The sequence below is a fragment of the Mauremys reevesii genome, linkage group 7 (genome assembly GCF_016161935.1).
Source record: "Mauremys reevesii isolate NIE-2019 linkage group 7, ASM1616193v1, whole genome shotgun sequence".
Lineage (NCBI taxonomy): Eukaryota > Metazoa > Chordata > Testudines > Geoemydidae > Mauremys > Mauremys reevesii.
In genome coordinates this window covers 36,826,353-36,847,670 of record NC_052629.1, presented here as the reverse complement: position 1 = coordinate 36,847,670, position 21,318 = coordinate 36,826,353, and the positions used below count along the sequence as shown (strand labels likewise).

The window sequence follows — 21,318 nt, the reverse complement described above, 5'->3', positions numbered from 1 at the left end:
GAAGGAGAGTGCTCTGGGCTCCAGTGGGGCATCGCGCAGGGGCTAGCCTCCCCAAGATGGTAGTTTATCCACTGCCCATGATTTCAGGTGTAAAATACAAGAGATAAAACATTCCTGTAATCTGTAAATCTGTGTATGAAATGAATGCTTGTTGCTGTGTTTTATACCACAGTATTTTACTAAATCATCCAACTGTGAAATTATATTATGATCTCTGTATTTTACTTACAATGTGTAATATGAATACTGCTAACAATATTGAGTGTTAAAATATGATACAAATATTTCAGATACTGAAGCCTGGTGAAAAATGTAGCATATGTTCCTTCTGGAAATGTCCATTTGTGACAGGCTTTGCTTGGATTATAATTGATATATATATAATATTGGACTTTGCATTAGATTTCCTCTTTAATGGTGATGTGTTCAAAGAAAGGCAGTATTCAACTGGCATTCTTATCACTCACATTTAAGAAATTGTTATTAATGCTATGACAAAGTTGTTAAAGAAACCGTTATGAATCATAGATATCTAAGTTCTTTATCTAAAACTCTTAAAAAACCATGGCTACATCCAGACTAGGAAAATAGGGAGTGTTAAATGTGTTAGCTGACATGTAATAAGTAACACATTAAAACACTAATGAGGAGCTTTAAAGCATGTTAGCTAGTTGTAGTCAGCCCAAGGGTTCTGCCATCCCCAGGGTATTTGCATTGGACATTCTCCCCCCCTCCAAATTTTACCAGCTCTAGTATCATCTTTCTGCAGTGTCCTCATAACCAGCCCTAGTATTGAAAACAGTCAGAGCCATGTGACTTTGTTCTGTGACCGTTCTGTCCCCTCAGTCCAAACTATGTTCTATGAGTAAGGATGAAAAAACATGGGTCACAGAAGTGTCAGGTAGCTGGTTTTTTGGGTAAAGACCTGGATAAAATTACTCAGTTGGGGTTTCTGCAACTGGACCTTCCTGTGTGCTGTTTTGGCCACTTCTGGTTATGGTAAACAGGTTTTATTACAGTTTGTAAATAAATACATGAAACAAGAACATATGCTACATTCCCAATCTGCCTTCTATAACTCTCTGCAAGAACTCCACAATTGTTTATTCTCAGGAATGGGGCAACAATATTTATCAGACATCAACATGTTAGCATATGCTAACTGGATGAATACACTTCCTTTTTAAAGTTACTTCAGGGCAAAGGGAGAGAATAACTTGGAACAGAGATGCTGTTTGAACATGTGATCATCTAATCTTTGTAAACAAATTAGATTTTTTTGGGGGGGGGTGTCTTTAAATAGAGGCCTATTTGCATCAGAACATCTCTTTCTAGCAGTGGATCACAAAGTCTAGATCAGGAGTTCTCAAACTTCATTGCACAATGACCCCCTTTTGACAACAAAAATTACTACAGGACCCCAGGACGGGAGAATGAAGCCAGGGCCCACCCAAGCCCCACTACCCTGGGTGGGTGGGGTCAAAGCCAAAGCCCACGAGCTTCAGCCCAGGCAGGGGACCTGTAACCTGAGCCCTGCAGCCCAGGGCTGAAGACTTCGAACCTGGACTTTGGCTTTGGCCCCGGACCCCAGCAAGTCTAAGCCAGTCCTGGCGACCCCATTAAAAGAGGGTCGCGACCCACTTTGGAGTCCTGACACACAGTTTGAGAACTGCTGGTCTAGATCAGTGAAGGACAGGAAAGGTCAAAGGGAAGCATAGAGCTGATAAGCTTAACCTCCATGAAAAGGAGTTTAGCAGGCACTCTATATTGGCAGTTACTTTCTTCAAAAATAACTGGGCCAGTAAGCATCTGCCTTCCCAGCCTCACAATATCTGCTCCACTGCATACACTGGTTTTACTATGTTGCACAGGCTCACTTGGGGAGACATAGGGAATTGGGAGCCCATTTTCTCAAATATTTGCAGCCAACACTCCACAGACCCAAGGTTGTGTGAGGTCTATCACCGAGGGACCTTGACCAGCCCCCAAACCAACTCTCATACATGCTGTGAGACCAGATGTCCTGATTTTATACGGACAGTCACGATTTTGGGGACTTTTTCTTACATAGGCTCCTATTACCCTCCGCCCCAATCCCGATTTTTCACACTTGCTGTCTGGTCACCCTATGTGAGAGACAGCACACGCTAACTGGATGAATACACTGTTCCTTTTTCAAGTGCATCTGTTCATGCGGACAAAGCCTTTTTGTGTCATGTTTGTGATCTCTTGTCTTGCTTCAGCTTTTATGTTTCAAATGTGATAAAGTTCCCTTTTGATCAGCATCATTTTATTTTGTGAAGAAAGGAAATGTCACATCCTTGAAGAAAAAAATGTATTATCCTCCATGAAAAAAATCAACTTTCATTCTTCACTCATTCATTCATGCCAGTCACCCCAACCGGGGTATGGGCCGCCAACCACAGATCTCCAGAGTCTTCTATCCTGGGCCATTCGCTCTAGCTGGTTCCAGGTATAGCCCATTTTTTTGCTATCAACCTGAAGGTCGCGTCGCCAGGTATTTCTTGGGCGGCCTCTTTTCCGCTTGCCTTGGGGGTTCCACCGCAGTGCCTGTCTGGTGATGTTGGTTGGCTGCTTGCGTAGTGTATGTCCTATCTAGCCCCACCTTCTCCTTCTAATTTCTTCCTCTGCTGGGAGTTGACGGGTCCTCTCCAAGAGGTGGATGTTACTGATGGTGTCTGGCCAGCGGATCTGGAGAATCCTTCTGAGGCAGCTATTAATGAAGGTCTGGATCTTCCTGGTGGTTGTTTTGGTTGTCCTCCAGGTTTCAGCTCCATACAGTAGGACTGATTTCACGTTGGAGTTGAACAGTCGAATCTTTATTGCCAAAGACAGTTCTCTGGAGCTCCAGATGTTCTTGAGCTGTAAGAAGGCTGCTCTTGCCTTACCAATCCTTACTTTGATGTCTGCGTCTGTGCCACCCTGCTGGTCGATGATGCTACCTAGGTAGGTGAAGGACTGTACTTCTTCCAGGGGGCGTCCATTCAGTGTGACTGGGTCGTTGCTGATGGAATTGATCCTAAGGATCTTGGTCTTGTCCTTGTGGATGTTGAGGCCAACCTGTGATGACGTGGCTGCCACTACGTTGGTCTTCTCTTGCATCTGCTGTTTACTGTGTGAAAGGAGTGCAAGGTCGTCGGCAAAGTCCAGGTCATCAAGCTGGGTCCACAACGTCCACTGGATTCCGTTCCTACGCTCGTAATTGGATGTCTTCATAATCCAATCAATGACGAGAAGAAAGAGAAGTGGTGACAACAAGCATCCTTGTCTGACTCCGGTTCGCACCTGGAAGCTGTTTGTGAGCTGCCCTCCATGGATCACTCTACAGTGTATGCCGTCGTATGAGTTCTTGATCAGGTTGACCACCTTTGCTGGGATGCCATAGTGCCGAAGGAGCTTCCAGAGGGTCTCTCGATCCACGCTATCGAACGCTTTCTCATAGTCAACAAAGTTGATGTACAACGAGGAGTTCCACTCCATAGACTGCTCGACTATGATGCGGAGCGTTGCTATCTGGTCCGTGCATGATCTGTTCTGCCGGAAACCTGCCTGTTCATCTCGTAGCTGTGGATCGACGGCATCCTTCATTCTCTCTAAGAGGACTCGGTTGAAGACCTTCCCTGGCACCGACAGGAGTGTGATTCCTCTATAGTTGGCACAGTTGCTGAGGTCTCCTTTCTTGGGGATTTTGATGAGATATCCCTCTTTCCAGTCAGCCGGAATCACTTCTTCTTCCCATATCTTCTCAAAGAGGGGGTACAGCATTTCCACTGAAGTATCCAGGTCTGCTTTCAGGGCCTCTGCTGGGATGTCGTCAGGTCCAGCCGCCTTACTGTTCTTCATCATGGTGATGGCTTTTCTGATCTCAGCTCTGCTTGGTTTATCGCAATTGATTGGGAGGTCCTCGTTGGCTGGGTCGATGTCTGGTGGATTTGGTTGTGCTGGTCTGTTCAGGAGTTCCTCAAAGTGCTCTGCCCATCTGTTCATCTGTTGTTCTATTCCTGTTATAGACTTTCCCTGCTTGTCTTTAACAGGACGTTCTGGCTTGCTGAACTTTCCAGACAGTCGCTTGGTAGTATCGTACAGCTGTTTCATGTTACCGCTGTATGCTGCCTGCTCTGCTTCTGCAGCCAGTCCATCCACATAATCTCTCTTATCCTTCCTAATATTCCTCTTCACTGCTCTGTGGGCTTCAGCATAGTCTTTTTGAGCTTTGGCCTTTGCTGCTCTAGTCCTGCTGTTGTTGACTGCTGCCTTCTTCTTCTTTCTGTCTTCTATCTTAGTCAAGGACTCTGCTGTGATCCACTCTTTCTGCTGGTGTTTCTTAATTCCAAGCACTTCCTGGCATGCTGACCTAAGCGTGTCTCTCACTTTCTGCCATCTGTTGAGTACACTGTCTTCCTCTTCCTCAGACCGATCCTGTAGTACTGAAAACTTATTCTTCAGCGTCAATCCAAAATCTTCCTTGGTCTTATGGTCCTTCAGAAGGTTGACGTTGTACTTCGCTCTTCTGTCTGACGCATCTATCCAGTTCTTCTTCAGCTTCAGCTTCAATCTGGCCACCACTAAGTGATGGTCAGACGCCACGTCTGCTCCTCTTCTAACTCTAACGTCCTGCAAGGATCTTCTGAACTTCTTGCTAATGCAGACATGGTCGATCTGGTTTTCTGTCATGCCTGCTGGCGATACCCAGGTACTCTTGTGGATCCGCTTGTGAGGAAAGATGCTGCCTCCTATGACCAGGTTGTTAAGTGCACACAGATCCACAAATCTCTCTCCATTCTCACTCATCTCTCCCAGAGCGTGGGTCCCCATGACTTGTTCGTATCCTGTGTTATCAGGTCCAATTTTGGCATTAAAGTCTCCCATAAGGATGGTAATGTCTTTGTCTGGGAGGGTCTCTAATATTTTCTGGAGTCTGTTGTAAAAGTAGTCTTTGTCCTCCTCTTCACTGTCATTGGTTGGAGCGTAGCACTGAACAACATTCATCTTAATCCTCTTCATTTTAGTTCTGAAGGATGCTATGATGATCCTGGGACCATGTGCCTCCCAACCAATCAGTGCTCTCTGTGCCTGTTTGGACATCATGAAGCCTACTCCCTGTGTGTGGGGTGCGTTGCTCTCTTCATGTCCTGAATACAGCAACAGCTCTCCTGTCAACAGTCGTCTCTGTCCAGCTTGTGTCCATCTTGTCTCGCTAATGCCTAGTAGGGTCAGGTTGTTGCTCCTCATCTCTGCTGCAACCTATGCCGTCTTTCCTGACTCGTACATGGTCCTCACGTTCCATGTGCCGATGGTAATCCTCCTGGTTGTAAGAAGGGTGATCGGCTTAGTGGCTTCCTCGCGGCTTTCACCACCCAGCGTCATGCGTCTTCGAGTTGAAGACCCTTCTTTTTCCAGGCTAAAAGTCTCTGTTAACTCTATTGTTGGCGTTTCTGTAGCAAGCTGATTTTTACAGGGTGGAGTTGCTAGCCCCACGCCCAACCCTCCTCCTTTACCCTGACTTGGGACAGGCAGATGGCCCCAAAGGACCTCTCTGGTGGAGTTTCATTCTTCACTATGACTATTGAATCTTTGATTTGTGAAATGTAGTGGTCCATAAAATAGCACTGTAGAAGAAAATTCAATGGGTTCCAGGAAGTGAACAGCAATTACTTACCAATTTATATTACTTACCAAGTTAACCTGTGGTAAGTAATATAAATCATGCAGTCAGAACAGCCAATCATGGAAGTTTCTGTTTATATCAGCAAGGGCTCATCTCGTTGGTAACAAAGCTTGCAAGGAATGCACAACACACCTTGTTTTTTATTGCAGGATAAAAATTCACCAATTTTAGAGGTAGCAAATACTGCAAATGAGCACAATTACTTTTGTAAGCAAGTGCTCACTTGAAATATGTACTCTAGGATTCAGTGGTTATTAAAACAAGAAGAAAAATGCCATGCCATGTCACACTAGTGAATCAGAATGTAGGACTTCATGAAGGAAAATGGAACTTGATTGATAGTTCAAGTAACAGATTACAAAACTGGAGTCAGTGTTATGTGGGAGCAGGAGTGCCAAGGTTGCATCAAGAATTTCAGTGCTTCTTGTTTTCTTAAAATTAACCTTTTGATTTGAATTTGCTTACACTTCATTTTAGCCCAGTGGTGAATTTTTCTAGACATTTTGAGCCAAATCTGTCAGCTTTCTCAGTTTAAATAAATGTCTCTCCCACACTACTCAAACAGCTGAACTTTAAAATTTTCAGGTTGGCTTGTTCCCACCGAGGATAGGCCCTTTCACCACTTCCCAAATTAAAACATAAAATAAAAACCTTAAGCTATAAGTATTTATAAATATGTGCTCTGATCCTACAAGGACCTACAATTATGCTTAACTTTGTGCAGTATCATGTCCTAATTTCTTAACAGAAATATTAAATTTATATTTTTACGATTAAAGTAAGTTTGACAGCAAATGCATGTAAAATATGCCTAAAGTTTCAGTGTACTGTGCAAAGTGGTGTATTATCCTAATAGTAATGACTGAGTATAGTCATAATATGCATAATAGCACATAACGATTTCATGTGGGAAAACTTGTTTAGATACTGGTTGTTGAATTTGACTAGTAAATTTGTCTTTCTGTTCCAATGAAATAGGTGTGAGATTCTAGTCAAAAGTGGTAGGAATAAGATTTTTTTTAATAAAAGTTTCTTTGCCATCAATGTTATTGACTAAGAAAGCTTTCAGTGGATTCATATCCAGTTAATGGTACTATAAAACTTTGATAGAAAGTATACAAAAAAATCTCATTTTTTCTTAAGTAGCTGCTGTCTTATGTGAAGATTATTACCTATCTGATTTTCAAAGTTGGCTATAGTTATTAACGAGACTGCTAACTAATTCAAGAGCTCTGGAATAGATTTCCAAGGGAGGTTGTGTAATCCCCATTATTAAAGGCTTTTAAGAACAGGTTGGACAAATGCCTGTCATGGATGGTCTAAGTGTACTTGGTCCTGCCCCAGTGCAGATGACCTCTCAAGATCCCTTCCAGTTCTACAGTTCTATGGTAACTAGCTCACCATCCCATCACAGGGTGCTGGGGGAGGAGTAGTTCAGTAGATTATAGGGTCATTGCTGCTGGGGTATGAGTTAGGACAGCCCTAGAGGGCTAGAGAAGCACAAACTGCTTCCTCTCATTCTTTGCTGAGCCTGACAAAAGGTGAGCGTAGAAGAATTCTTCATACCTGTTAAGGCTGATTCCCCACTCTGGCATGTTGAGTGCAGAAGGTGGGGGCCTGCAAGGATTCTAAAAATTAATACTGGCCACTCCAAGCTTGTATTAAACTCCCACGGTTACAGCTTTTCTCTGACCTTGGATGGGTAGATGCTGCCACCATAAAATAAATAGGATATCTCCATTAACTTAATTTATCTCCTAGAACTGGAAGGGACCTTGAAAGGTCATCAAGTCCAGTCCCCTGCCTTCACCAGCAGGACCAAGTACTGATTTTGCCCCAGATCCCTAAGTGGCCCCCTCAAGGATTAAGCTTATAACCCTGGGTTTAGCAGGCCAAAGCTCAAACCACTGAGCTATCCCTCCCTCAAGTGTATTTCCTATACATTTAACTACAATAGAACTTCAGAGTTATGAACACCTTGGAGTTTGTTCAGTGTAAAAAAACCCTTTGAGAACCCAGGAAGGTGCACTTGGGGTCAAGCCCTTTCACCCCCACTCTGGGGAAGAACTGAGAAAGAAAACAAAGGAAATCAGCTATTGCCACCAGCTAATTAAACAACATGTGCACAAACCTCCTAGGGACACAAAAATCCAATCCTGTTCTTAAAAAAGGTAAATTTTATTAAAAACAAAAAGAAAGAAAATACATCTGTAAATTAAGCTTTTTGTTAGGTTTAAAAAAAAACAATTACAAGGATTAAGCATCAAGGTAGCATCTTGAGGTCCAGTTTAAAGGTTACGAGCAAAACAAAAGCACCTGGGGTTAGCACAGAGGAGTCCACAAGCCATAAAGAAATAAAAGAGATAAACTTAATCTTGTCTTAATCTCATTTTCCTAGACATTTCCTGATCTACTTACGTATCTGAGGTTTCAAATGAGTAGTTTCTAGGTATGATCTGATGATTTTCATACCTGGCCCAAGCTTTTACAGCATAGCCCCAGCCATCTCTGCTCTCTGGGAGAACAACACAGACAGACAAAAGGGAAGTTTTTCACCAATTTTAAAAAGTTCTAGCCTTTCCATTGGCTCTTTTGGTCAGGTGCCCACTCCCTTCCTTTTACCTATGGACTTTTTAACCCTTTACAGGTAAAGCAAGTAAAGAATAGCTACTAACAGGGATTTTATATCTAGCTGGCAGGGTGCCCATAAAAGGGAGCTATCCCTCCTTCATTTATACCCTGTTAGTATGGCTGCTGCTAGTGGCTTTTTGCTCCAGCCCATTGCTATTATTGCTAAGTATTATATGTTCTTATTGTTTACTTGGAACAGTTTGTTCTCATGGAAGGGAATACTCTGGAATGGAGGCAAAAGAATTTAGGGATGGTGTAGGGACACAGAAAGAGAAATGTACATTCTCTGGTGAAATCCCAGTTTATTCTAATGTGGCTCTCATGTATACCTTATCTGATTAACATGAAAGAAAAATTGGTTCCCAGGTTGCCTGTGTCTCTTCTTAATGAAACCTTTTCTTTTTCTTAGTTCCTGTGAGAGCTGAATCAACATAAAATGAACTTGGAGATAGGCAGAGGTATATTTGATCTTATCTATAGTCTTCCTTATATTCTTTAAAGATGTTTCCATTAACATTCAAACCATGGTACTATGTCCCTTCTGAGGCTTGAGTGCTTCTTGACCTTTGGACAAATAGTCAATAACTGTAATAGGGCATAGCCATAGAAATTATTTCAATAGTTTAAATAAGACCAGTAAGTGGTTAAAAGTTTCCTGCCACAAGAGGACAAGACATTTTGAGAGAAATATTTTATATAGTATTTGTAAAGATAGTTTTTTCATCAGAAATTAAACCCAGCTATGCATAATAATTTAAGAAACAGAGATTGCTGATGACATTAGAAAATGACAGCATAAAGTGGAAAGTCAGACCTCTCTTTGTTGACTTGCTGGTTATAGTGTGAGTGAGTAGAACAACTTGTATCCTTTCTGCTTTTCTTAGCTCCTCTCAGGCTGCTTCAGCCACGTGCAGAATAAGCTCTTCTGGGCCAGGAAAATAAATCAGTCTCTGTACTCATTCAGTGTACATGTCTTTGTGTGGTAAGGAATGGTAGTGCTGCATGGTGTGCTGAACTGATGATAATATTTCTACAGTAGCCTCATCCCTTACAGATATTACAGTCTTTAGAACAACATTTTCAGAGCTGTAGAAATATCAGCTCTTAGGTGAGTCTTTGGATTCCAGCATAAATGTTGCTGTTTGCTCATAGGAGAAAGAAAACTAAATCAAAATAAAAAACACGGTGCTCTAAAGTTAGAATCAGAATCGCAGCCACAGGGCTATTTCATTCCCTTGATTTATTTGGCAGGAGTGAAAAATCTAGAGTGAAACCTGCACAACTAGGCCAAAATCTGCTAGAGAAGGTTTGAGGCAATGCAGACCATTGTCTTCCTTCTGAAACACTATGTTTAGTGGGTTTTGGGGCAGAGATGGGGGTACATAAGTGGGGAGAGCTAGGGAAAGGTTGTTATTGTGGCATCTCTCTAACAGAAATTGTCAGGATTAATTCACTGGTTCCATGCCTTCAAAACACTTGGGGGGAGGGGAGAGACTTAGCCAAGTAGGGGTGGGGGTGAAATGCATAATAGAATAGCTTTTAAGACAACAGGATATGGAGGGGCAGAGAATAGTACAGAGGACCTGGGCATCCATACAGATGCCCTTGCCTCCAATGTATCCACAATCACTGGAAATGCAGCTTCATTCTGTCTCACCTATGAATCAGAAGGGTACCTTCCCTGCTGTTCCTTGAGTGACTAAATCCAGCCCTCTCGCCACATGATGAAGAGTAAATATGGATTTTTCAGCCTGTTTTTGGCCATCGTACAGTGAGAGTGATTAGAATCATATGTTCAGCTGTCAATGAGATTGTTGCACAGTGGAAAAAAAATTTTTTTTTTAAATTGTAAATTATTATCTAACAAGGGCTGTGTAAGGACTGAATTAATTGAAGGAAACACAAAGTCATGTATTGATACTAGGCATCAGAAAAACTAGTTCATAATCCAAGATTAACAAGAAAGTATTGTCTTATTTGACTCTCTTGTATTTTAGATGCTTGTGGAAATGGTGTCTGGGCTGAACCATTAATAAGGTTAAATAAATTGTCAGTAGAGGAGACAGATGCTTTTGTTAGGAGACAGGCTTTAGGATCCAGGGGAATGTAAGGATTTCCTTCTTTAATCTTCTGTGGGATTTGGCTTTGACTAACAGGGGACTAGCATGCATTTGACTTTGAGCTTTCCGCTAACTTACATGTATATGGAAAATGAGGCTGCCAAATTAATGCCCTTCTTCTCCATATTGGAATTTATACCAGGATCCACCCGGAAGTGCCATGGCATGAGCTGAGATTGCTATTCTTTCCTGTGGAAAATTTAATCCAGGTTGGACAAAACATTATATAGTTTTTTTAATCTTCAGTATATAGGGATTATTAAGAAGGTGTTTTTCATTTAATGATGAAAACAGAAATGATAAAACTCCACTTGTACAGCAGAGTTTACTAAAAGTAATTTCATGAGATGTTTTGCTGTGCAACAAGCATTATGTAAGATTACATTATGGTATTCAAATCAAGTGCTCAAATTACATCTCTGAAGTGAGCCTTTCATGGTTCAAAGCCTTCAATCAGCATATTAATGAATGGTCCATAGATATATAAATATCCAGTAAAATATATTTGAAGAGTAAATCTTTAGTCTGTGAAGAGTAGATAATTAACTAAATACATAAAGAGTGCAACAGTTGGAAATGGTGGGTGAAAGTGAAGAAAGGAAGTGAGGAAATTTAAATTTAAGAGATTTTGGGAGTTAAGATACTTCGTTACATTATCAGTAGAGAAGTAAGTCAGTGAAAATTTGCCTGATGTACAGATTCACTTCATCAAAAACAGCTAGCAGAGGAGACAAACCTGCTAAGATGTGGGACTGTTCACATGAGTAAAATAGTGTACATATAAAATACTCCCTCTTACTACAAAGAGCACTTGTGGGAGTATCAATGTCTCCTTCACTTTTCTTTGTTTTGATGCTCAAGAATTAATAAATCATTTAGGCAGAGAGCGTGGCTGGCTGACTCATGTAACTAGGATAGCATATCCTTTCATATGTACCTCACCACCTGTTCAAATTCTAACCAGGGTAGCAGTGAGCAGATTCATTACAGTTTTATAGTTTTGTGTTTGTGAAATGAGTTGATGGTTTCAGTGGTTTCTAAGTAAACAGTTGTTCACATCACAAAACTATCATTACAATTGATATGATTTGTCACACCCTTTGCCAATGAGACAGAAAGGCCACAGACTAAACGAGGATATGGAGGCTAAACTATACTCTTAATTTCAGAAGCGTTCTCCAGAAGACCATGGTAGAGGCATGTTGGCTTGGCAGTGCACTTTCACTGTTATGTGGCTAAATAGAGCAATATATCCATGACAGATCAATGCTCCACAGCCCTCCTTATTGGTGCTTCAAAAAATAAAGTGTGCCTAACTCCCCCATTGTCACCTACCAGCTGAGGTCCTGGCATAAACATCTGGCTATAGTTGGGACTATGGAGATTCTTCACATGCTTTAGCTTAATCATTTAAATACCTGTTAAAGGCAGACAGCCTGGTCAATACCAGGCTTTTAACGCACATGTTAGCTAACACCTTTTAACTCCTACTCTAGAGAAGGCTGAGGGTCTGGGTCCATAAAGAAATGGAGTAGCGACACTGAGCATTGCTATACCTAACTTTTAAATACGTTGAAAATCACTAGACTGCACAAACCCTGTGTTAGGTGTCTAGGTTACCTATATAATGCATGGGCAGAGTTAAGCTCCTGACAATGTGATCCACAAAAGCCAGCATGCTAGACAGGCAGGGCTGGCTTTATGAATTGCGGGGCCTGATTCGAATACCTGGCGGCAGTCTGGGGCTTCAGCAGCACTTTGGCGGCAGGGGCTCCGCTCCGGGTCTTACGCGGCACCGAAGGACCCCCCTGCCACCAAAATGCCACCGAAGACCCGGAGCGGACCCGGTGAGTAAAAAAAATTTAAAAAAATTAAAAAGGCGCCTAAGGAGCCTCTTAGGCACCGGGCCCAAATCCGGGGAATCGGCCTAAAGCTGGCCCTGTAGGTGAGGAGCCACCTAAGATAGCAAATAGAAGATGCTGATAAGAGGGTTGTGTCCAAAATGTCCCCCACCCCCACAGAGTTTTTAAATGGCATAGGCACCTGTCTAACTCCACACAAAAGGGATAGGGGTTGAGGGAGTAGGTGGCCTCCCTTATAGCTTTTAGCACAGTAGTTAGGGTGCTTACCTAGAATGCTTAACTAGAATGTGGGAGATGACCACTCAATATCTGAACAGGAGTTCCCACTGCTCTCATGAATGCCCTAGCCACAGGACTATAGAGGCATTCATACACTCCCTCTGACACAATGCTTGTTTAACTATTCATACAAATTAAAACAGCTTCAACAGGAGGGGTTGAGAGAAACTTCTATCAGAATACCGATAGCCCAATGGTTAGGCCACTTACCAGAAGAATGGGGAAGGACTGTCCATATTCCTCCTCCTCCTCAGGCTGGGGGGTGGGTGAATATTGGAGCAGGGCTTCCCATGTTCTGGGAGAGTACCCTAACCACTAGACTAAAGGTTATAAGGGAAGCAGCTTCCTCCACCCCAGACATTTTGTGTGGTATTTAGGAATGCACAGAGCACCCATACTGTATCAGGCCATGTAAGCAGTAAAACTTAAGGTGCCTTGGGGACTTTTGCAGCCAAAATTTAGGTGCTGAGTGAGTTTAGGTGCCTCCAGGGTTAGGCAGCAGCTAAGTGGGATTTCTGTGGATTGCAATAGCACCTAAATCTGTGGTTTAGGTGCCTAAGTCCCTTTGTGGATCTGAGATGAAACGTTTTATCTGTGCCCCCTACCAGCTCCTATGAAGGTGGTCTAAGGCATTGTGATCAAGAGGCTCTGTGTACCCCAAACACAATAGACTTGGCCAACCCAAGGCAGGATTGTTCCCAGAATGTTGCCACTGCAGTAAAATATTTCAAGTTATGCAGTCAATAGAGAACCTATCTGTTAGATGACATGTTAAAGTACTATTTCCACGTATTTAAACCTGGTAGTTCTTTGACTAGAGTTAAAAAAAAAAATCTTTAGTGTCCTTGATCAGCTTTTCTCACTCAATTCAGCCCAGCAAAGATGAACTGGCATGAATATAAATGTTTGTGGCAATCTTCACAGCTGTAATTGGAATATTGTTCACTGTTTGCATACAGTTAGAGTACTACACATTTGTAATTCATTGCTCTATAAAGTGCATGAGATGCACTTTTCAGAAAAAAAGTTACATAAATGCCAATACAATTAGCTTTATGATTTTTTAGAGTAAGAGAGATCTATTCTAAGAGATCTAATCTGTTCTAATAAAAACTGGATGAAAAATCACAAGAAGCTGCTATTCTGTATTTCAAACAATATTTATATGGATCCAAAGAATACGTAAACTGTTGAAGGGGGAAAAAAATCCGTAATATGCAGCACAAACTTGCCTTGATACCAATTTGAGATAAAACTGTAAACACAACAAACTTTAATTTGTTTAATAACCAATTACTACTGTTCCTGGATTTGTGAATATGAAAGCTCAATGGGATTTAATTTAATCCCTCACTGTGAACAGATGGACAGATTGCAGGCCTCTGTGTAGCAGATCCCAGTGCTCCCTACTACTTCCAATCTGAATTACAATCAGGTTTCCTTACACCCTGCGTGTTGGCAGCAATAATAACTAAAGGAGTGCCAGCAGAATCACATCAGATGTGGGTCTTTGTGACATGACTTGATGCAAATGTGGTTTACTTTTTATCACATTGTACTTAACAAATCACTTCAAGTGGAGCTGGTCACAAAGAGGGGTTTTTGGTGGAGTACATTTTAATGAGCCTACTAGTATTACTACAGTTAAGAGTATGTCAGCATTTTATTATAAACTCCTATTTTCAGAGATTTAAAACTTGGCCAAAACCTTTACTCCAAGCTTAAACCAACTAAATTGAAAATACAAGATCAAAGCCAGGAGCAATTTTTAATCTCCCCCCACCCCCAGTCACTTTAGTTACAATGACCAAGTTGTTCCTCTTTTCTAAAAGTGAGAAAAATAAATTTCATTTCAGCAAGATAGTCAAAATGTTTAATCAGATTACATGTGAAATGATCCAGCATTTTGTCCCAGTGTAATTAAACCAGCCAATTTAGGCTTTAGTCCTGGAAACACTTCAGCACATGCATAAAATTTACTGATGAAAGTGGTATCATTGACTTCAATGGGACTACTACATGGTTAAAGTCAGGCATGTTGTAAGGATCTGCAGGCTTAGGGCCTTAGCTACTAAAAGGAAATAGGTCCCAATGTCATTAGGACTCCATCCAACCTTCACCACGTCCAGTTTTTTTCTCATTTTCTCCTCCACAGACAGTACTGTTTTAGTATAGTACCTACTCAGTAATGAGCCAGCTTCTCCCTTAGTTATCATACATGAAATGGTTCTTCAAATTATATAAAATACTTAAATTGACTCAAAAGACAGAAAATGCAAAATATCATTATATAAATACACTAAACAAAGTAGACTGTAATATGCACTATAGAAGATGGATTGTGGACATGCATTGTGTTCACCTATGCACTTTGGCCCAAAACCACAAAGGGACATAAGTATTGCAATGCAGCTTTTAGGTACCTATGGACCCAGTGGGATCAACAAAGCCTGAGTAGATGCATAAGAATGGCCATACTGGGTCACACCTATGGTCCATCTAGCCCAGTATCCTGTCTTCAGAGAGTGGCCAATGACAGGTGCTTCCGAAGGAATGAACAGGACAGGCAATCATCAAGTGATTCATCCTATCGTCCACTCCCAGCTTCTCGTGAACAGAAACTAGGGACACTCATAGCATGATGTTGCATCCCACAGTATCCCCTGGCAATGAGTTCCACAGGTTGACTGTGTGTTGTGTGAAGAAATACTTCCTTTCATTTGTTTTAAACCTGCTGCCTATTAATTTTATTGGGAGACCCCTGGTTCTCGTGTTATGTGAAGGAGTAGATAAGATTTCTTTTTTCACTTTCTCCACATCAATCAAGCTTTTATAGACTTCTATAATATCCCTTCTTAGTTATCGCTTTTTCATGCTGAAAAGTCCCAGTCTAAGCTTCCTATACAGTGCCTGGCAAAAGATAGCCACCTAAGAATGGGATTCACAAAAGCCAGGATGCCAAGCAGTGAGCAACCTAAGGGTATGTCTACACTACGAAATTAGGTCAATTTAATAGAAGTCGATTTTTTAGAAAAAATCAATTTGATACAGTTGATTGTGTGTTTCCCCACTAAGCGCATTAAGACGTCGGTGTGTGTCCACAGTACCGAGGCTAGCGTCGACTTTTGGAGCATTGCACTGTGGTAGCTATCCCACAGTTCCTGCAGTCTCCGCTGCCCATTGGAATTCTGGGTTGAACTCCCAATGCCTGATGAGGCAAAAACATTGTCGTGGGTGGTTCTGGGTACATGTCGTCAGGCCCCCCTCCTCCCTCCCTCTATGAAAGTAATGGCAAAAAATCATTTCTCGACTTTTTTCCTGGGTTACCCATGCAGACGACATACCACAGCAAGCATGGAACCCGCTCAGCTCACTGTCACCATATGTCTCCTGGGTGCTGCTGGCAGACGCAGTACTGCATTGCTACACAGCAGCACCCTCTTGCCTTGCCTTGTGGATGGCAGATGGTGCAATACGACTAATAGCCGTTGTCATCATCCCATGGGTGCTCTTGGCCGACCTCGGTTAGGTTGGTTGGGGGCGCCTGGGCAGACATGGGTGCTCCTGGCCGGCCTCGGTGATCTCAGTCAGGGCACCTGGACAAAAATGGGAATGACTCCAGGTCATTCTCTTCTTTAAGTTTTGTCTAATGGAGATTCAGTCCTGCCTGGAATATCATGCCAGCTGGAGGCTTCTGCCTCAGGCTGCTCTCCCAGTCGGCAGCACCACACGGTCGCACCTACCGCTGGCTCCCATGGCTCATGAAGCCTGGACAGTAGTAAGGAGCAGTTCAACTATAGGCTGAGCAAGTGCAGAATGGTGGTAGAATGTGCCTTTGGACATTTAAAAGCTCGCTGGCGCAGTTTACTGACTCGGTTAGACCTCAGCAAAACCAATAGTCCCATAGTTATTACTGCTTGCTGTGTGCTCTACAATATCTGTGAGAATAAGGGGGAGACATTTATGGTGTGGTGGGAGGTTGAGGCAAATCGCCTGGCCGCTGATTAAGCACAGCCAGACACCAGGGAGGTTAGAACATCAGAAAAGCTTTGAAAACCAGTTTCATGACTGGCCAGGCTATGGTGTGAAAGTTCTGTTAGTTTCTCCTTCATGAAAACCCGCCCACTTGGTTCACTCTACTTCCCTGTAAGCCAACCGCCCTTCCCTCCCCCTTTGATCTCAGCTTGCAGAGGCAATAAAGTTGTCATTTGTTTCAAATTCATGCATTCTTTATTGATTCGTCACACAAATGGGGGGATCACTGTCAAGGTAGCCCGGGAGGGGTGGGGGAGGAGGGAAGCACAGGGGTAGGGTAGTTGTAAGAGCACCCCCTAGAATGACATGCTGCTCATCATAGAAGCGGCATGTCTGGGTTTGCCTCTCTGGTTCTTTGGTAGGCTTGCCTGAGCTCCTTAAGTTTCATGCAGCACTGCTGCGGGTCCCTGTTATAACCTCTGTCCTTCATGCCCTTGGAGATTTTTTCAAATATTCCAGCATTTCATCTTTTGGAACGGAGTTCAGATAGCACGGATTCGTCTCCCCATACAGCAATCAGATCCAGTACCTCCCACTCGGTCCACGCTGGAGCTCTTTTGCGATTCTGGGACTCCATGGTCACCTGTGCTGATGAGCTCTGCATGGTCACCTGTGCTGATCAGCTTGCCACGCTGGCCAAACAGGAAATGAAATTCAAATGTTCACAGGGCTTTTCCTGTCTACCTGGCCAGTACATCTGAGTTGAGAGTGCTGTCCAGAGCAGTCACAATAGAGCACTCTGGGATAGCTCCCGGAGGCCAATACTGTCGAATTGCATCCACACTACCCCAAATTCGACCCAGTCAGGTCGATTTCACCACTAATCCTCTCATCAGGAAATCGATTTTAAGAGCCCTTTAAGTCAACAAAAATGGCTTTGTTGTGTGGACGGGTGCAGGGTTAAATCAATCTAACGCTGCTAAATTTGACCTAAACTCGTAGTGTAGACCAGGGCTAAATCAGCCAATAGCAGATGCCATGGAGAGGGATGTGTCCTAAGCCCTGCCTCTGTTACAGTTTTAGGTGCTTAAGTCTGACCTGAAGGAAGGCACCTATCCACTTAGGATCCATATCTGGGAACCCTTCCTGGAGTCAGGTGCCTCTGTTGTTGTTTTTTTGCCAGGAAGACAGTGGCACACACCTAATGCCAAACAATATGGCTGAGGTAGTGGAGGCCTCCTTTATAAAGCCAGTAGCTCAATAGTTAGGGTACTCGTGGGGTGTGGGCAGAGTCAAGACCAGAGCAAGAAGGGGGCCCTCTCTACCCTTTCCGCCTGCAGCCCGCCTCCCCCCACCGGCATTCCTGCTGGGGAAATGGGGTTGGAGAACAGGGGCTTTGCACTTCTGCCAGGGAGAGCTGGCTTCCCCCACTCCCCAGCAGGAGCACCGTGTGGGTGGGCGAAGCAGGGGAAGCCCCCAACCTCACTCCCCAGCAGGAGTGCCGTGTGTGAGCCCCGCTCCCTAGCAGGAGCGCTGGTCAGGCAGAGTGGGTTGGGGTGCGGGGGTGTCCATTTTCCAGGGGCACCCCAATTAGCCAGGGCCCCTGGATATGGGCCCCATTGGCCCAGTGCCTAGTCCACCACTGGGTGTGGCCATCCATGGTTCAATTCCTCCCCCTTGCCCCGACCTGAGGAGAAAGGTTTTGAACATGGGTTTGCCAGCTCTCAGGTGAGTGCTTAAACCTCTGGAATATAAAATAATTCTCCCTAGCCGTGACGAGTTCCCAGGTGCCTACACTGAGGCATTCTGTGCATGCCCAGAGGCATAAACCTGGGTACATAGGGGACTTTTACAGCAACAATGTAAGCACTGAGGAGTTTAGGCATCTCCAGGGTTAGATGACAATTTATAGGGGTTTTGAGGTTCTCAGTGGCAAGCCAATCTAGATTTTGGATTTTAGCACTTAACTCCTACTTAGGTGCTTAAATCCTTCTGTGAATTTAAGCCTGTATGGATATTCTTCCAAATCCACAAAGGGACAAGAATTCTGCAAGGGTCTCTGAGTGTGTCCTATGTGATTTAATATTTATGTTTTCAAGTATCATTGTAGCAAGAATTAGTATATTGATTATCCTTTGGGCAACAGTGAGTTAAACTCACTTCACTAGAACAAATCCCATATTATCCTTATAGGAAATAATAGATGGTGGGTGAACTTGAGTGAAGACCAGAACCTCAGTGCACCCTTTTTCCAGGCAGAATTTATTTCCGAGGATAGCTCATTGTTAGGTGGAAAGAATATCTTTCAGGATGACTACAATAGAAAATTTTAGTCCTATATTCACTACCCTATCATGACATGAATAAACTTCAGACAGAGTTCCCCATGCTGATGAGTTGATTTCAGGGGAAGTTCCACACGTAAGACAAAGGTCTGATCCTGCCGTCAGTTTATTTAGGATATTCTAGGTGACGATGAGCAGACAGGTGCAAAAGGTATGAAAATCCTGTTCCAATGGTAAACAAATCAGTTAAGCAATCTTTATTTTAAGGTGTTCAAAAACAATGAGTTTGTCTGATTTGAAAGGCTTTTTCACACTTCCAAATTAACCCACTTACATATAGTAGTTAAATATTGTAGACTGTAACATGAACTAGGTCCTTTTGATAAAGTTTTTAAAGAAAATAAAAGGTTGAGTTAAAACTTAAAACAAACTACTGTATAAGTGTGGTAACCAGATGAATATTTAATATGCATGTCTACACTTAAGAGCAGATCTCTGTTACAGATCTCATCTTCAGTATTCTGTTCACCCCATGGAAGTTTTCTAGATGTAGGGAGACAAAAATATTGGCTCCAACATCTATTTGGATCTAACAGGAGATTTTTTTTCTTAATGTTTCACCAACATATTGACATAGTATACTTATTATAACCTACTTTCCAATTTACATGGTGTGCACTTATAGCTCTGATGAAAAAGAAAGCCAAGTAATTTTTTAAATAATCTAAATATACATTTTCTTTTCAGCTCTGGTATTTTTCAGCTGATTTTTATTACATTTTTAATTTATAAGAAGTTTTTTTTAAAAAGGAATCTATCATACAAAATACATTCAAATATCAATCATCTAATTTAAATCCACAGTGAAAGGAAATTCAATATTAAAGAGACTATACCTTTCTCAGCTTATGTCATTGTGTCTCTATTTTAATATAAATTTGAGTAAGATCATTTAGTGTGTGGTCACTCCTTCTGTAGTTAATAAAAATAGAGTTAGGACAGAGTATGAATTAAATATGAATGCTGTATATTAATGTTCTTTTTTTATTGAGTAATTTTAATGTAATTCAGCTCTTTAGTCTTATTTCTGAATATTTTTTTTTTAAAAAAGCTTATATTGAGATGGGTCTTCTTTGACAGCCATAGAAATTGATATTGTCCTTTTACACAAAGAACAGGTATAGCATAATCAGGAAATGAGCTATTGTAGTGCACACACAAATTGTATGAAAACATCAATGTGCTTCTGCAGAGGTTACCTTTGCATATAAATGTGTGCTTCAATTTCTGTTCCCATTCACACTCTGCCTGTTTTTTGACACCAAGAAGAATTAAGCTAAGTTTGGTGGTATCTTATGTGATGGGAAAACTGTTGCCTTAGGAAGTGGGCTAAGACCACCAACTAATTTCAAATGGGCAACCACACCAAGCCAGTCAGAAAGTAATAATTGTCTATCATTGCTAGCTTAACCAGAATTTTATTGGTAACCTAATGATGAATGGCCGCTGGCGACTGACAAGGGCTGCTGTGAAGGGAAGTCAAGCCTTTGCTGCTCTGGATCCCCCATGGTGTTTTGAGCTCCTGGAGCCTGAATGGAGTCAAGCCACTGTCCCAATCTGAGGGTTCCTAGGCAGCTCCCACTGAGTGTTGGAACCCACTGTTCAGCTGCGTAGCCCCACTGGGCACAGCACTGACATTTCAGACTCTCCAGTTGTTAAGAACTGGGACATAAGCAGTCTTGCAGGCAGAGTAGGCATCCTAGTTGGGGAACAGAATCGGGGTCAGAACCAGAGTCATCTGCCAAATACCAGAGCCCAGGATCAAGTCAGAGTCAGAGCTAAGAATGGTAGCTGGAGTAATGGTAGTCAGGAGCAAGGCGTAAAAGCAGGAGGCAGAGAAGAAGCAAGCCTCAGGCACAGAGCAGGAGCAAGGTGGGAGCTAGGAACAAGGGAAGGGGTGAGGAAGGAGCAGAGCACGGATCAGGAACAGGGTTGAATGCAAATTGCAAGAGCAGATCCAAGGTGGTAGCAGCAGACAGCCCGCTGCCTCACTTCCTCATTTAAGTAGCATAAGTAACCCTACCAGGAGGCTGAATGCTTTGGGTGCTCTGATAGAACTTCCTGTGAGGCTTGACCTTCCAGAATTGGCAAGGTGCTGCTTTGCTCATCTCCATTGATGGTGATGATGGTGCAGCAATCTAGGGCACCCAAAGCAACAAGTTCTAGACTGTCACCTTTGGATCCTTACATCAGTACTTAAACACACTCCACCCGGAAGGTCTGATGTTTAAGAGTAACTCTCTCAGGGGCACATAGTGGTTGTGAAGCAGTCAGCAAACACTTTGTACAATTGAACAATGTTATGCTCTTTTTTTATTTCATCGTGTAAAACACAGGAGAGTACAGACCATACCAACAATAAAACATCCTAAACACAATGTCCCTCACTAGCTCACCCTTTCCTTGGGGGATCGCCT

The 21,318-nt window shown here is 42.7% G+C and overlaps 1 protein-coding gene across 11 annotated transcripts in view; it reads left to right on the top strand.

Annotated features, from left to right (window-relative positions):
* The window catches only part of PCDH15 (protocadherin related 15), a 790,091-nt gene that overhangs the window by 26,186 nt on the left and 742,587 nt on the right, over positions 1-21,318 (top strand). For all 11 annotated transcript variants that reach the window (XM_039547294.1, XM_039547276.1, XM_039547275.1 and 8 more), the window contains 2 exons: positions 8,730-8,778; positions 10,583-10,649. The gene's annotated coding sequence lies outside the window, so the exon portion shown is untranslated. The remainder of the gene's footprint in view (positions 1-8,729; positions 8,779-10,582; positions 10,650-21,318) is intronic.